This window comes from Natrix helvetica, assembly GCF_964273705.1.
Source record: "Natrix helvetica genome assembly, chromosome: 6".
Classification (NCBI taxonomy): Eukaryota; Metazoa; Chordata; class Lepidosauria; order Squamata; family Natricidae; genus Natrix; species Natrix helvetica.
Genome location: NC_138553.1, coordinates 8,938,804 through 8,955,656, shown reverse-complemented (window position 1 = coordinate 8,955,656; position 16,853 = coordinate 8,938,804). Strand labels below are relative to the sequence as shown.

The following is a 16,853-nucleotide window of genomic DNA, read 5'->3' as shown; positions in this document are numbered from 1 at the left end:
ACACGGAGTATTTATGTAGTCTCTGGCTACTCAAAGCCATGCTTTTCTCTAGAATCACACAGCTGCCTTTCAGAACTGAGGACAGGGTCTGCGTTGACGTCTCCGTGCACTTTGAAGACTGTTTATGGAATTGAATCCCAAGTGCTGAATATAAAAAGGCAGGGCAGGGTAGAGTTGCAGAGTGAAATATCATTGCAAAATGCCAATGTTAATTTTTTTTCCCCTGCCAGATTGCCTTGGTTCTGTTCAACTCGCCCTTCCTAGCTTTGTGCAATCTTTTTCTCAAGAGCTGTTTGTGGGATTAATTTTTATGGTGGGTTTCATTCTTTTCAGGACATGCCACTTTCGTTTTCTGACACCTTTTTCTTTCTTTTCTAAGCCCGTTTGAGATAAGGATGAAAGTCATATATCACTCTATAGAATTTTGGAAAGGCTAACTTTGGGTCAACATTGATTCCTGGTGAATACGTGGACAAATTTCTGCAGATTTACTTAACCATATTTTTCCAAAAATCATGCTGCCCTTGCCTTCTTCCCAGGGCTGACAGGAAGTAAGCAGCCTAAAGTTAACCAGCTGGCTTACTCAAGATTAGAATTCACAGTGTCTCAATATCTAGCCTAGTGCCTTAAACCACTATACCAAACTCCCTCTACCCCAGCTCTCTCTCTCTCTTTCTCTCTCCCCCCCCCTCTCTCACACACACACACCTTATTGGCTTTCTCTATACATATTATATACATCCTGCTTTATTTGAATTTTTATGTTTGTATTTATTAGTTTGTCAAACGTACAAGGTATAAATATAAACATGGACATGAACGAAAGAAATGAGTGCAAATATATGGGGACAGTAGACAGGGAAGGTAGGCATTCTGGTGCGCTTATTCAAGCCCCCCTTTACGGACCTCTTAGGAATGGGGTGAAGTCCACGATAGACAGTTTAAGGTTGAAGCTGTGAGGGTTAGAGGAAGTAACAATGGAGTTGGGTAGAGCATTCCAGGCGTTGACCACTCTGTTGCTGAAGTCGTGTTTTCTGCAATCAAGTTTGGAGCAATTTACCTTGAGTTTGTATCTATTGTTTGCCCGTGTATTATTGAGGTTGAAGCTGAAGAAGTTGTTGACAGGTAAGATGTTGTAACAGACAATTTTGTGTACTGTGCTTAGATCATACCCAGGTGACACAATTCCAGATTGTCCAAGCCCAAAATTTAGAGCCTGGTGACATAGAGAATTCTAATGTGAGTAGAGGAGTGGAGTACTCTTCTCGTGAAGTACATCTGGACCTTATTAATATTCTTCCTATTAATACAGGAAGAAGATTAACCCAAGGTTTATGCACTGAACAGTGGCGGAACCCGACAAATGTGGTTTTCACTAAACAATAAATGGGCTTTATTGTACCTTTCAGATACACTATGGCTGTACGTTAGACTGCCAAGTCTAAAAAACATTTATTAAAACAGAATCATAGGGCTGGAAGGGACCTCAGAGGTCTTCTAGTCCATCTCCCCTGTTCAAGGCAAGAGATCTTATACCATCCCGGACAAATGGTTCTCCAGTCTATTTTTGAAAACCTCTAATGATGGTCAACCCACAGCTCCAATATGCAGAAAATTTCTTCCTGCTTCTAGGTTGGATCTCTCATTAACGATCCCATTACTTCTTGTCCTGCCCTCAGGTGCTTTGGAGAATAGGTTGACCGCCTCTTCTCTGTGACAGTGCCTCAAGTACTGGAAGACAGCTATCATGTCTCCCCTTCTTTCAGAAGAAGGCAATCCCCTTTCAGAAGAAGACAGTGGTAATCCTCTCTCAGAATCTCAAGGAAGTGTCTCAGAGGTCATCAGAAGTTAATCTCAACTCAAGAGAAAATTCATCTCATAAGTAATTAACTTATCCAACATTTAATATAAATTTGGAGATACATGGCTTTTGATAGTTGACAATAGAATCGTACAGACCAATGACATTATTAAATCAGATGTTCTAAAATATTTTCCTTCTAGATGTAAAAGTAATGGTAAAGGTTCCCCTCGCATATATGTGCTAGTCGTTCCCGACTCTAGGGTACTCATCTATGTTTCAAAGCTGAAGAGCCAGCGCTGTCCAAAGACGCCTCCGTAGTCATGTGGCCACCATGACTAAACACTGAAGGTGCACAGAACGCTGTTACCTTCCTACTAAAGGTGGTGCCTATTTTTTCTAACTGCATTTTTACATGCTTTTGAACTGCTAGTTTGGCAGAAGCTGGGACAAGTCACGGGAGCTCACTCCGTTATGCGGCTTTAGGGATTCGAATCGCCAAACCTTTCTGATCAACAAGCTCAGTGTCTTAGCCACTGAGCCACCATGTGAGAGTAACCAGTAATAAAATCAATGGACTCCCTTCTTTGATCTCCTTCTTTCTGATAATGAGACATTTAAACTGATTTGCCAAAGGCACGTTCATTCCAGAAGACCAATCTAGGCGAGGAAAGTTGTTGAATTGCTGCAGGAAATACTCTCACAGGGAGTATTTTAGATTTGGCTTTAATCCAAGGAGAATTTTTGTTCTTATTGGCAGACACCATCACTAGTGGAAAAGTGGGAGTAATTCTCAAAGGTGCAGAATGTTTCCCTGTGGGACATTGAACTCCTAGATTTAAGACTTCAAATAAAACCTTTGGAACTGCACCCACTTTCAAAGGATTTCTCCAAATCCTCTAGTTCCAGCATTGGTGCCAAATGTGTACACAACCTTTGTCAGTAAGCTGTTCAGCTAACACCCACTGATATTGTAATAGGGCTTCTCTGGAACTTTACTGATTGCCACAGTCACTGGTAGTCTTGCGTTTTTGAGAAGTGGTACATTTATCTCAAGGAGGAAAAATGCGCAGGGCTTGGGACTAAGAACAGGAAGCATTGTTGCTTTTCCAAATATCGGTTGAACACACGCCGGAAGACTTCCTTAAATCTCCATATTGTATTTTGTCCCACATTTTCTCAGGAGCTCAGGAACATTGGTTGGTGGTGTCCTCTTAGCTTTACAACGATAAACTGAGAGATTGGGTTGAGAGAGAATGTGCCTATTTTAAAAATTCAGAGCCTGACCGGTGTCCAGAGGAACTTATGACTGGTTGAAATTAATAAAAGCAAGATAAAGTAATAGCAAGAGCACTTAGACTTATATACCATTTCATGGTGCTTTTACAGCCCTCTCTAAGCGGTTTATAGAGTCAGCCTATTGCCCCCAACAATTTGGGTCCTCATTTTACCCATTTCGGAAGGATGGAAGTCTGAGCCAACCTTGAGGCTGGTGGGATTCGAACTGCTGAACTGCTGGCAGCTGATGATAAGCAGAAGTAGTCTGCAGTACTGCACTCTATCCACTGCGCCACCACGGCTCTAATAAAATAAGCAGGCCAAAGAAGAAATACATTTAAAACTTACAGTTTAAAATACATAGTAATCCCCAAGTAACACTGACAGTGAGAGACTTAAGGAGGAAGTGTTAAGATAAGCGCCCATCAAGAAACCCTTAATGTGGGTCAGATGTTTGCCTGTTGCTAAGAAGTTAATAAGTTCACCACATGACGGATTATGGCCTAGCAAAGATGTATATCTGGATCTCCTGCGGAAATATCAAGAAGTATCTACTTAACCTGTTATCTAATACCTCTAGGAGGACTTCCATCCCATCATAAACTCATCTTGTATTTGTATTTATTAGTTTCTCAAATATGTACAAGATAGCAGGTATAAGTATAAGCATGGACATGAACAAAGGAAATGAATAGAAGTAAATGGGGGCAGTAGGACAGGGACGGAAGGCATACTGGTGCGCTTATGCACGCCCCCTTTATGGATCTTTTAGGAATAGAGTGAGGTCCATGGTAGAGACAGTTTAAGGTTGAAGCTGTGGGGATTAGAGGCTGTAACAATGGAGTCAGTTAGAGCATTCCAGGCGTTGACCACTCTGTTGCTGAAGTCGTATTTTCTGCAACCGAGTTTGGAGTGGTTTACCTTGAGTTTGTATCGATTATTTGCCCATGTATTATTGAGGTTGAAGCTGAAGAAGTCGTTGACAGGTAGGACATTGTAGCAGACCATTTTGTGTACTGTGCTTAGATCATACCGCAGGCGGCGCAGTTCCAGATTGTCCAAACCCAAAATTTCGAGCCTGGTGGCGTATGGGATTCTATTGTGAGCAGAGGAGCAGTGGACTCTTCTCGTGAAATACCTCTGGACCCGCTCAATCGTATTAATGTCTGATATACAGTGTGGATTCCAGTCATTAAATGATTCATTTAATCGTCTTCATTGTAAAAATGACCCCTGGCTTTGTTTTATTTTAGGTTGTAATATTTGTTAGAGATACTACTTAGATGTACTCATAAAAAGTTGGAATGAAGACAAAATGGACTTCTGTTTCCAGCGCCTTTAATACAAGTCCCATCATGTCTAGATATCCAGCCTTGGATGGCTTAATATTTTTGGATGGTCTTGGCTCCATCAATAAATGTCCAACTTGTTGGGTTAGAAATCAGTGACATCTCCCTCATGAAATGTTATTTGCTCAGTACCTCTTTGATTTTCCAGAGCAAGGGAGAGGAGGCTCCAGTGGATGGTACTGTATTAACACGCCCAATTGGCCACGAGACTGGGATGAAGCTGAAGCCACGCCTCTGTGCTCCACCCTTTCCTTTCCAGTTCATCTCAGTCCGGCCAAAGAACGAGACACAAAAAATCTTTCTCCTGACTTTAACTTTAACTTTTATTTGATTTCTAGACCGCCCCTCTCCCAAAAGGGACTCGGGGCGGTGTACAGTCATATTAAAACAGTGAATATACATAGTATAAATATAAAATAGATATAGATGTGGCTGGAGGAGGTAGCAATAATTACTGTACAATTAGTTAAAGTTAGATTAAAAATTTTAAAAATTAACAATAAATTAAAAAACCCCTAAAAACTATCCCAGGTAAAATATTTGCCAGGAGGTATAGATGGGACTATAAATGGGCCAGGCCAGCTAATTGGAACAGGTGAGTCTTAAGTTTTTGTTGGAAGGAGCGGAGATCGGTGGTAGTTCTGATATCGGGGGGGAGGTCATTCCAGAGGGTTGGGCCCATCACAGAGAAGGCTCTACTCCTGGCCGCCCGTTGGCATTGCTTAGTGGACAGCACCCGGAGGAGTCCCTCCCTGTGAGAGCGAATTGGTCGCAGGGATGTATGCGGTAGGATGCGATCCCGCAGGTAACTAGGTCCTGTGCCATGGAGCGCTTTGAAGATGGTAATCAACACCTTGAAACGCACCCGAAAAACCACAGGCAGCCAGTGCAGCTCGCGCAGGAGAGGTGTTATGTGGGAGTACAGCCGCATTCTGAACTAGCTGTAGTCTTCGGGTGCATCTCAAGGGGAGCCCCATGTAACTGACCAATATCATCTACTGGTGCCTCCTTGCCTCTGCAGCCTCTGGATAGAAGCTCCCTCCTTTTACCAATCTTCAAAACCTTTTGTGCTGCTCATGTTTAAATTTACTACAAAAGCTGCTAAGATACAGATTTGGGAAAGGTTAACAAGATAGTTCTTGGGTGCTTTTGCAGGGCAATGTTGCCATAATTCAGAATAGGATTTTCTACTTGTAGGAAATCTCTGACTAAGATACTTAACAGGTGGTCTGAAAACAGTTGCTCCAATCCTAGGATGAAATGGCAGGCTATGCATTATACTATCCTTTCAGGTTTTGTTTCCAGTTGGGTGTGACAGCTTTGCACATAATGAAGTAAATTATTGACTTTGTTTCCAGTGAATCAAAATATTTTACTTGCTTAGGAGACTCAGGTTTTCCTTGGCGTGCTGTCACTAATGACTTTTTCATAGTCCTGAAATAATAACGAAAGGAAAATGCATCAACAAAGGGTGGAATGAGAAAGAAATCTCTCCTTTTGAGAGATCCAGAAACAGTCATAGAGGAAGGGAAATGGAGAGATCAGATTTTGGGTTATTTGCCATTCCTGATGTCAGAGTGTGAATAATCAGGCTGGAAGTCTAAATCTTTAGTCCAACCCTCTGCTCAAGGGAAGAGTCTATTCATCCCAAATTTAAGGTTGTCCAATCGTTTCTTGCATACCTCCAGTCATGGAGCAGCCATAGCTCTGGGAGGCTAGCTGCTCCGTTGAGTAATTGTTCTCACTCTCAGGAATTTCCTTCTTATTTCCAGGTTGCATCGCTCTCTGACCGGCTTCCACCCATTGCTTCAGGTGCCACAGAGAATAAATGGATGCCGTCTTTCCCGTGACAGCCCTTCAAATATTGGAACGTGGCTATCATGGCACCCTTACGTCCTTTCTTCATTAGGATAAACCAGGGGTGGGCTTCAAAACTTTCAGCAACAGGTTCTCTACTGGGTGGGCGTGGCCATGGTGGGCGTGGCCCAGTCAGCCTCCTGCACCATGGCAGTGGGGGGTGCTTTCGCCTTCCCCAGGCTCTGGAGGCTTTCCTCGAGCCTCCGGGAGGGCGAAAACTGCCTCCCCGGGCTCCGGAGGCCTTGCGGGAGGCCTGTTTTTCCCACTCCCTAAGCCTCGGCATGGACCCTGCACTTACATCCAAAACTGGCCATATGGATGCTCCTGGGAGGGGCATAATGGGGTGGCAGTGGGGGGCATGGTGGGCGGGGCCAGCCAGGGGTGGGATTTGGAGGTTCTCCAAACAGGCCATAATGTTAGCGATGGGTTCTCCTGAACATGGGCAAACCCATTGTAGACCACCCCTGGGTTAAACCTACCTAGTTCCCTTAGCCGCTTGTCATATGGTTTAGCCTTCAGAAACCTTATCACCTTTGTTTAAATGTTTTAAACTTATTCTTTGTCCGTATTGTACATTTGACACGATCTCCATAAAGCCAGTGTGGAATTGCCACCGAGTGTTCTCTAAAAAACAAGCAAGTAAATCCCATGCTTTCTGCTTGGTTGAAGAACCATCCCAAACAGGAATGCTTAAACTTTTTCAGGACCATGGAAAATCATCCCTCCCTCCTTCCCACTCCTCTCTTCCTCTCCTCTCTCTCTTATAAAGCATGGTCATGGCGATGAAATGGAAGCCCCACCCCTTTGTACATGTATACAACTGTAGCACAAGCACAAGATGTGTGAGGTTTGGGTTGTGCTGCCGTTTTTTTAAAGAGGAAAATTAAAGACTATAGGAAATGTTTGGAGCAATGTGTGTTACAGAAAGATTTGGTGTAACATCCAGTCTATTTCTATATTAGAACTTGTAAGGCTTGAAATGCATTTTCCCAAATGTTTGTTGCGGGAAAAAAAGATAATAGCACCTTTAGTGCCTCTTCACTTAAAATTCTCAGAAGTATCATCATCCACTGCTTGTCTAGTGGTGATTTAAAAAAATATATCTGAGAAGTCATCTACCAACATGTCCTTTTCATTTTTGAATAGCATGTTTTCATCACCCTTTTCTCACTCTTTCATTTTTGTTGTTGTTCATACTTTTCCCATTTTTAAGAATCACATTTAAGCATTCGCATTAAACTCCTTGTCTGCTTTTTTTTAACACATTTCTCACAGCCATCTTTTTATACCATTTTACCTAACGGGCACTTTTTCCCCCCCTATGATTTTACTCCATATAAATAACGTTTATAGGTTGTTTGCATGAATATATGAATTATTCTTTGTGCTTTTCCTTAATGGAGACATTTTTCTCCAGCTTTTTTTTTTTATTGGAGAACTATATCATAATATTTAGAGTACAGCACATTTTGGAAGAGAACTGAACTTCTATTTGTTACTTGGAAAGTATTTTTTTAAAGGAAATTAGACTATTTCTCCCAGAAACACTTTCCTCATTGAAATCAAACCTGGTGCCCCTGATTTCACCATCCATAGTCAACTTGTTCTTCTCCTTTCATTTCTCTCTCTGAACAAGATCATCCTTTGAAGGAGCAGCATGCTTTTTATATCTGTGGCCCATCTTCCGTAACTATCAAGCACCGAAAGACCATTTTGCTTACACTTCACATAATCCAAGAATTCTCCCCAGGCAAAACACAGGCACCAAAATACTCCTCAGTGTAGCTCAAAGGAGCCAATGCATAATAATATGAATTGAAAAAGCCAAATTTCTAAGAGGAGTTGTCAAAACTGTATGAGTTCCTCCAGGTTTCCCATCTGTCCGTGTAATTTTTATCTTAAAGATATTAGATATAAAATAAACCTGGCACAGACTGAAGCCTTCAACCCACTGTCAATAAAACAGCCGTACTGTACATTTCGGTGATGCTAGCTTGATTGGATTATGGGTTTATAGTCTAAATTCACAGAAAATGTATTGTGGTTTCCAATGTTGTTAGTTGCAAAGTTGTGCCTGACCCATCGCGACCCCATGGACAACATTCCTTCAGGCCTTCCTGTCCTCTACTATCCCCCGGAGTCCATTTAAGCTCATGCCTACTGTTTTGGTGACTCCATCCAGCCACCTCATTCTCCGTCGTCCCCTTCTTCTTTTGCCCTCCATTCTTCCCAGCATGAGGCTCTTCTCCAGTGAGTCCTTCCTTCACATTAGGTGGCCAAAGTATTTGAGTTTCATCTTCAGGATCTGCCCTTCTAAAGAGCAGTCAGGGTGGATCTCCTCTAGGACTGACCGGTTGGATCGCCTTGCAATCCAAGGGTGCTGGACAATCAACATTAACAACTTATCAATATCTCTTAAAATTCAGCCAAACTTGTCAGACACAAAGAATCAGGTCTACACATTAAATTCCAGTTAATCTTATTTATTGCTCAAGCCCATACACAAGAATCTAGTCAACTAATGGCCAGCACTATATTAGTGCTAGATAAAAGTTAACAGAATTGAAGAGAGGTTGGGCTTAGAACGTTTGTGAGAATGTAATGATTCCAGGCGGATTCCTCTCTTGACTCCCCCCCGCCCCCCAGGCACTCCTACACACACACACCTCTTTAATCCATACCTGTCAGGCTCCAAACCCCCCCCCCCCCAATACGCCGAGATTCCTCTAAACATTTTCCTTTATTATTCCTTATCTTATAGACAGAACGTTTGCCAAAAACCAGACTGCTTGTACCATTAAATATATTCCAGAATCATCTGCTAGAGAAGATGGGTGGCATAATAAATAAATACGGCAAATAAATAAATACACACATACATACATTTCTTTATTTTATTTTATTTATTTAGTTTGTCAAACATGTATGAGATAACAAGTATAAGTATAAACATGGACATGAACACAAGAAATGGGTACGAATAAATGGGGGACAATAGGACAGGGATGGTAGGCACGCTGGGGCACTTATGCACGCCCCCTTTGCGGACCTCTTAAGAAAGGGGTGAGGTCTATGCTAGACAGTTTACGGTTAAAGTTATGGGGGTTGGAGGCTGTAACAAGAGAGTCAGGTAGAGCATTCCAGGCGTTGACCACTTTGTAGCTGAAGTTATATTTTCTGCAGTTGAGTTTGGAGCGATTTACCTTGAGTTTGTATTTCTTATTTGCCCGTGTATTATTGTGGTTGAAGTTGAAGTAGTCATGGGTAGATAGGATGTTGTAGTAGACAATATTGTGTACTACACTTAGGTCACACCATAATCAGCATACATACATACATACCAGAGGTGAGTTCCGGATTCCGTTCCAACCATTACGGTTGGAACGGCCCTGGAGTTACCCACATGCCCGCGAGCGGCACACGCTCACACACGCACGGCACACAAGCATTTGTTCTAGTGTCAAATGATGCTTCTGCTAGCCTCCACAACACTCCAGCTGCTCTGCGGAGCATTGCGCAGGCGCCATATATGCCATGAGCAGGCGCCATATGTGCCATACGCCTGTGCAGAAGCGCCCAAAGCATAAAGCACCAGTAAGGAGCGCGGGCAGGCGGGTGGGCGCTCCAGAGCACCATACCGGAATGGTACCCGGTGCTCCGGGCAGGATCCAGTACACCTGTACCGGGGCATACCGCCTGCAACCCACCACTCATGCATACATACATACATACATAGCAGTGGTAGGTTTCAATTTATTTTACTGGTTCACTCATGTGTGCGTACGCACTTGCGGGATGCTTCTGCGCATGCACAGAAGCATCCAGGCAGGTGGGCGGAGCCTCCTGCCACTGTCATTACCGGTTCACCCGATCCGAGGTGAACCAGCAGAAATCCACCTCTGATACATACATACGTACATACTCTCTGGGAACTCTTAGGGAGAAGATGTCTTCAGCTTTTTTCACAAACTACCTAAACTTCACTGTCTCTTGCACCTCTGGAATGCACTCCCTCCTTCTTGGAACTCTGGACCACGTTCCATCACGATACCTCACCCCATTCACTATAAGCAGAAATAATTCAACAAGATTTTGGAATGCAGCATAATCATTATGTTGGATTACTGCACCCCTTTCTGCAGGTTTTCATTTAGGACAGCAAGAATCAAATTACTTTTTAACTGGACAAGAAAAGACAACCAAATTTAGGGCAACATTTGCCTTATGGCCACCCAGGATTTGAACGCCAAGTGGCTTTGCTACACATTTAATTTTCTATCAACAACATTGATAGTTTCCTGCTTCCTACCATATTGTTTTCTGTCAATAACATTGACAGCATTGATAAGTCTCCAGTTTTCTAGCTTGGTGCCTTAACCACTAAAGGCTAGGAAGCAGGAGACTGTGAGTTCCAGCCCAGCTTTTAGTAAGCCAACTAAGTGACTTTGGGCCAATCACCAGGAGACAATGAGTTCTAGTCCCATCTTTGCTTGGAAAGACAACTGGGTGACTTTGGACCAATTGCCTGGAGTCTGTAAGTTCTAGTCCCTCCTTAGGCACGAAAGTCAGCTGGGTAAATTTGGGCAGTCATTCTCTCTCAGTCCAACTCATCTCACAGGGTTGTTATTGTGAGAAAAATACCATGTTTCCCTGAAAATAAGACAGGGTCCTATTTTTTTTTGAGCACTTGGTTTTATTTTTGGGGAGATCTTATTATTTTTGAGGTGCAGGAGGCGGCGAGTGTGGTCACCTCATGGCTGCTGCTGTGTTGCAATATTTTCGAGGGAGGAATTATTTTAGTGCATGCGCTCAAAAGTCTGATTGGGCTTATTATTTGGGGAGGTCTTATTTTGGGGAAAACAGGGTAAAAGCTGGAATTGTGTTGGATATGTTCACTGCCTTGAGTTATCTGTAAAAACAGTAAAGGTGGAATATAAATGAATAATAAAAGAAAACAAAATCTGTCCCCCTCTATAGGTAGGACAATCATTCTTCATGCACCTTTGCCAGCTTCCGGTTTCACCTACTTGGAAAAGAAATTTCTCTTCTGGCAGCAAAAGCATAGTCTTTCACAGTTTTGTTTCCCCAATTGTTAGATTATTCTAATTGTTGGTGAAAATTCTTGATATTTGACCTTCTACTTTTCTTCCTGCAATAAGATCCCATTATCCTTCTGTCCGGCCATCAGTCTCCATGGAGAACAATTGGTTTCTCTCCTTTTCTGCAAGAGCGTTTTATGAGTAGAGGTGCAATGAATCAAATCTTTCCAAAGCAAGCATTCTCTTTCTATCACACAATGCACAATTACATGTTCCCTCTGTGTACACTGCCTCCCATTTATCATAGGATCAGCATTTTCCTGCCATTTTAGATTTCATGGAGAGTGAACAAAATGGCAGTTAAACAATGTTTCCAATTTCACTGGAGCAATTGTTCTTCGTCCATTATGCTAACTGCTTGGCAGTAGGTTGCTAAGGACAGGATCCAACTGAAGTCAAGATTTAAATCCTGTTCACAGCTACAGAGGCGAAAAGCAATAAGCACTACTGGCTTAAGCGTCCAACGGAAGTCGATTCAATTTAAAGAAATGCTGACTTTGGTTGGACCATGCTTCTTCAGATTTCATGATCAAGCTTAGATCAACAAAATATCTCCCCTTATTCTGATGCATTAGAACAGGGGTGTCAAGCTCGCGTCGTCACGACAGCGTCACATGACGTATTTGTATTTATTACTTTGTCAAACATGTACAAGATAACAGGTACAAGTATGAACATGGAAATGAACAAAGGAAATGAATACAAATTAATGGGGACAGTAGGACAGGGACGGTAAGCATGCTGCTGCGCTTATGCACGCCCCCTTTACGGACCTCTTAGGAATGGGGCGAGGTCCACGGTAGACAGTTTGAGATTGAAGCTGTGGAGTTTTGAGGATGTAACAACGGAGTCAGGTAGAGCATTCCAGGCGTTGACCACTCTGTTGCTCAAGTCATATTTTCTGCAATCGAGTTTGGAGCAGTTTACCTTGAGTTTGTATCTATTGTTTGTCCATGTATTATTGAGGTTGAAGCTGAAGAAGTCGTTGACAGGTAGGATGTTGTAGCAGACAATTTTGTGTACTGTGTGCTTAGATCATGCCGCAGGCGGCACAGTTCCAGATTGTCCAAGCCCAAAATTTCAAGTCTGGTGGCATAGGGAATTCTATTGTGAGTGGAGGAGTGGAGTACTCTTCTTGTGAAGTACCTCCGGACCTGATCAATCGTATTAATGTCCGATGTACAGTGTGGATTCCAGGCAGATGAGCTGTATTCGAGAATTGGTCTGGCAAAGGTTTTGTATGCCCTAGTTAGCAATAAGATTTTGCCGGAGAAGAAGCTTCGCAAAATTAGGTTAACAACTCTTAATGCCTTTTTGTATCATGTTGTATCTGGACTTTTCCCCCCTTTGCTAAGCAGGCTAGGGTGGGGCCAGCAGGTGAGGCATCTGGCCTGTGGGCCGCAACTTTGACAGCTCTGCATTAGAACAATGTTTCTCAACCTTTGCCATTTTAAGATATGCTGGCTGTGGAATTCTGGGAGTTGAAGTCCACACATCTTAAAACGGCAGATGTTAAGACACACTACAGTAGAACGAACGCTCTGAGAGTTTTGAACGCATTTTGAGAGTTGATGAATATAACATTTATATGATCCCAAGAGTATTTTATCTCATCTCTCACTCCTTTGACCTATCTATGGAGACTGAATCCTGAATTCAGGTCCTTTGTTTTCACTCTCTGCTGTAGCTTCAACATCTCCCTCCTTGATTGGTTACTTCTGATTAGGTCTGTCTAAATTAGGTGAGAAAGAAAACACTAGCTAATCAGTGATATTTTTTTATTTATTTGTTTGGCTGACTTCTATGCATTCTTAGAAGTTGGTCAGTTTTGTAGCCACATCTGATCATGGGATAAAACATAGTCTTCAACTTCCAATCGTTCATTTAGTGACCGTCTGAAGTTACAAAAGGTGCTGAAAACAAGGTGCTGGGAAGAGTGAAAATGGCCTCCTCTGGGCTCTGGAGGCGGGAAACGGGCCCGTTTCCAGACTTCCAGAACTTCCAGGAGACCCATTTTTTTGCCCTCCCCAGGCGCCAGAGGCTTTCCTCGAGCCTCCGGGAAGGCGAAAACATCCTCCCCGGTCCTGGGTTCATGTAATCCCTGTTTATAAGCTTCCCAGCTGGCTTCTGACAAGTGAGGTCAATGGGGAAAAGCTAGATTTTTCTTACCACCTCATGATTCACTTAACAGCGGAAGTGATTTGCTTAATAACTGTGGCAAAATAAGGTGCAATGCATTGAAACAACTATCGTGCTTAGCAATGGAAATTTTGGGCTCAGTTCTGTTCCTATGTTTTGGAGCAAGTGCCCAAATTTTGATCCCATGACCATGGAGATACCACAATGGTTTTATGCGTGTAAATCAGTCATAAGTCACTTGTTTCAGTGCTGCTGTAACTTTGAATAGTCATTAAAGAAATGGTTGTAAGTCAAGGACTAAACTGTATGTGTCTATGACTTGGAAATATGTCGGAATCTTCCTAAAAAGCACAAATACTTTCTGCTCTGTCAGCCATTGTATAGATGGCAAATAATGACATGGTTTTTACTTGCCAATTACAGTTCGGGTTGGAATCTAATTTTAAAAATTAGTCCCTTTTCAAGAAAGAGCCAACCTATCACATACTGCTTTTGTGTATCAATCCAGTGGCTTTTAATTTCATTTCACTTATATATTTACTTGGCCATTCAGTGTCACATAAAGCTGTCAAGTTTATATATTTCAGAAATGTAAAACATTGGTATTATTAAAAATAATAATAATGCATCTCAACTTGACATATATCCTCAATATCCATTAATGAAATGATAGCTCAGCATGGCACTTCTAGGGCAAAGTTGTTTTTTTTTAAAAAATAAGGCTGGGGATAGAAAAAAGGTTTCTCAATTTGTGGCTCTAAAGTAGTGTATGGCTAACTGTTTCAAATTTTCAGATTTGGCCATTACTGTTTACAACAAATCCCCAAGGAGAAAAATTGATGGATTGTTCTCCAAACTCACATTTCCTTCTTATACCTCTCAAGTAAGTAAATAAGGAAACAAATTTGTAAAAGGAAGCAGGTCAGGCACAAAAGACCAGATCCATCCAAACATGAAAGTTCAATTAATCTGATTTATTGCTAAATAGCCAATCTTCTTAACCGAAGGTTAAGCACCTGGAAAATCCACAGGTTAGCACCTGGAAAATCCACAGAATTCAAGGGGAGGGGGTTTGGACTTAGTACGTTTGTAGCTGCCTAAGGATTGTAGGATGATCTTTTAACTCCACCTACCTGCCACTCTTTCTCCCACAAAGCTAGAATCTGTATTGAGATACAGAGAAGAAATCAAAATCAGAGGCTGTCGTGACACCATCACTCTCTTTGCAAGCAGGCCACCTTGATTTTTAGAGAGGAAGGACCACTGATGGGGAGGCATGGGAGATAAGAAACAACGAATGGAAACTGATCAAGGAGAGAAGCAACCTAGTATTAAGGAGAAGTTTCCTGACAGTGAGAACAATTAATCCGTGGAACGGCTTGCCTTCAGAAGTTGTGGGTGCTCCATCAGAGGCTTTTAAGAAGAGACCGGACATCCATTTGTCTGAAATGGTCTAAGGCCATGATGGCAAACCTATAGTACATGTGCCAGAGGTGGCGTGCAGTGCCCTCTTTGATGGCATGCGAGCCGTCACCCCAGTTCAGCTCTGCAGCAGATGTGCGGGTGGCTCCCACTGGCCAGCTGGACTTCAGGTCCTTGCCATGCATACATGGGGAGGAGGGCATGTGGGGAGGAGCTGTGTGCGCATGTGGGGGGCACATGCAAGGGGCCACTTGTGCATGCACTGGGGGGACATGCACGGGCGGGGAGGTGCATGTGCATTGCATTTGGGGTGTTCAGGCACATTTGGGGCACTCGGTCCAGAAAAGGTTAGCCATCACTGGTCTAAGGTCTCCTGCTTGAGCAGGGGGGTTGGACTAGAAGATCTCCAAGGTACCTTCCAACTCTGATAATGGTGATTGAAGAGAAAGCATCATAGGACTTCCAAACATATTAGCATTTTAGCATCAGCATCCAATTATCATGGTTTGGAGAATGCACTGTGCCATCTAGGTGCTTTGGTTAAGCACCTCAGAATACCTTTTAGAATTGATCTCTTAAGATGGCATTGCTTTTAGCAGAAAACAGGGGGTCACCAAAGAGCGTAGAAATATAAAACAGGGCATCCTATGGAAAGGAAAAGAAGAAAAAAAAGGAGCAAATAAGATTAATAAAGATTGAACGCGCCTGGATCTATGATTATACAGTTAGAAAAGTGGAGATGGGAATAGAAAACCAGGGGTGATGAACAGAATAGACTAGTTTACATGAAAAAGATGTCTTGAAGAGCTGAGGTGGTGTAGTGGTTAGAGTGCAGTACTGCAGACCAATTCAACTGACTGCTAGCTGCAGTTCAGCAGTTCGAATCTCACCGGCTCAAGATCCATCCATCCTTCCGAGGTGGGTAAAATGAGGACCCAGATTGTTGGGGGGGAAATAGGCTGACTCTGTCAATTGCTTAGAGAGGGCTGTAAAAGCACTGGGAAGCGGTATATAAGTCTAAGTGCTATTGCTATTGTGGGATGGCGCCCTGATTCAATCAGTTCAGCTGAGTGTGGTATTTGTTTGTTTGTTTATTATGTTTCCCATTTCCCTCATAAGGCAAGTGTGGGCAGCTTGCAGATAATAATAAAAAAAGACAAATAGAAAATGAGGTTTCTTTGGTGTTCTCTGAGTTTGGTAGTTTTCTTGCAGACATTTCATTACCCAGCTAGGTGATACCATCAGGCTAGTTTGGAGGATGGAACGTCTGCAAGAAAACAGCCAAGCTCAGAGAGCACCAAGGACTCCTCGTTTCAATCCTGACGTACAACTATTCTCCTTTATTGGTGCAAATAGAAAACTCATTAAAATATCAAAGCTAGGCAAATTAAAATCTCAAAACTATGCACACTTAACGGGTACCCCTTCCAGAAATGCATCAAATCCATCTGAGAACAATAGGAACTTTCAGTATCAGCATTCTTACAATCTCCTTTTCTGTTAACGTTTAGCTTGAAAAAGCTCTCCAGAGGGTTTGTAGCCAATTCTCACCATAGAAACCCATTACAGGATGAGTTTATAGATGTCTATAGTTTTCTTGCAGGGTCTCAGGTGCCAGCAAAACCCACTCTGTTTACCTTTAGGAAGCTGGTTAAATCAGATATCTTCAGACATGAGCCTCGGAGCGCATGTCATGCTATGCATGACGTTGGATGGAACCCAGTCCTTTAAAATTCTTTCAAACAAACTTTAAAAAATTCTCTTGGAATTCCCGAATCCTACATCGGAACATCTAATTCTAAGTTAAACTTGGACCCTGTATTTCCTTCCTTCCTTGTAAATATTTAGGCACGTAGACCCCCAAATATTATTTATTTATTTGCACAGTTCAGTCTCCCGACGCGCAAT

The 16,853-nt window shown here is 42.5% G+C and overlaps 1 protein-coding gene across 6 annotated transcripts in view; it reads left to right on the top strand.

The window, feature by feature from the left end:
- The window catches only part of SOX5 (SRY-box transcription factor 5), a 973,495-nt gene that overhangs the window by 426,962 nt on the left and 529,680 nt on the right, over nt 1-16,853 (top strand). The window contains exon 1 of one of the 6 annotated variants that reach the window (XM_081957810.1): nt 14,391-14,406. The exons of the other annotated variants lie outside the window; for them this stretch is intronic. The gene's annotated coding sequence lies outside the window, so the exon portion shown is untranslated. Of the gene's footprint in view, nt 1-14,390; nt 14,407-16,853 lie in introns of those variants that run through there. 6 annotated transcript variants of the gene reach the window in all.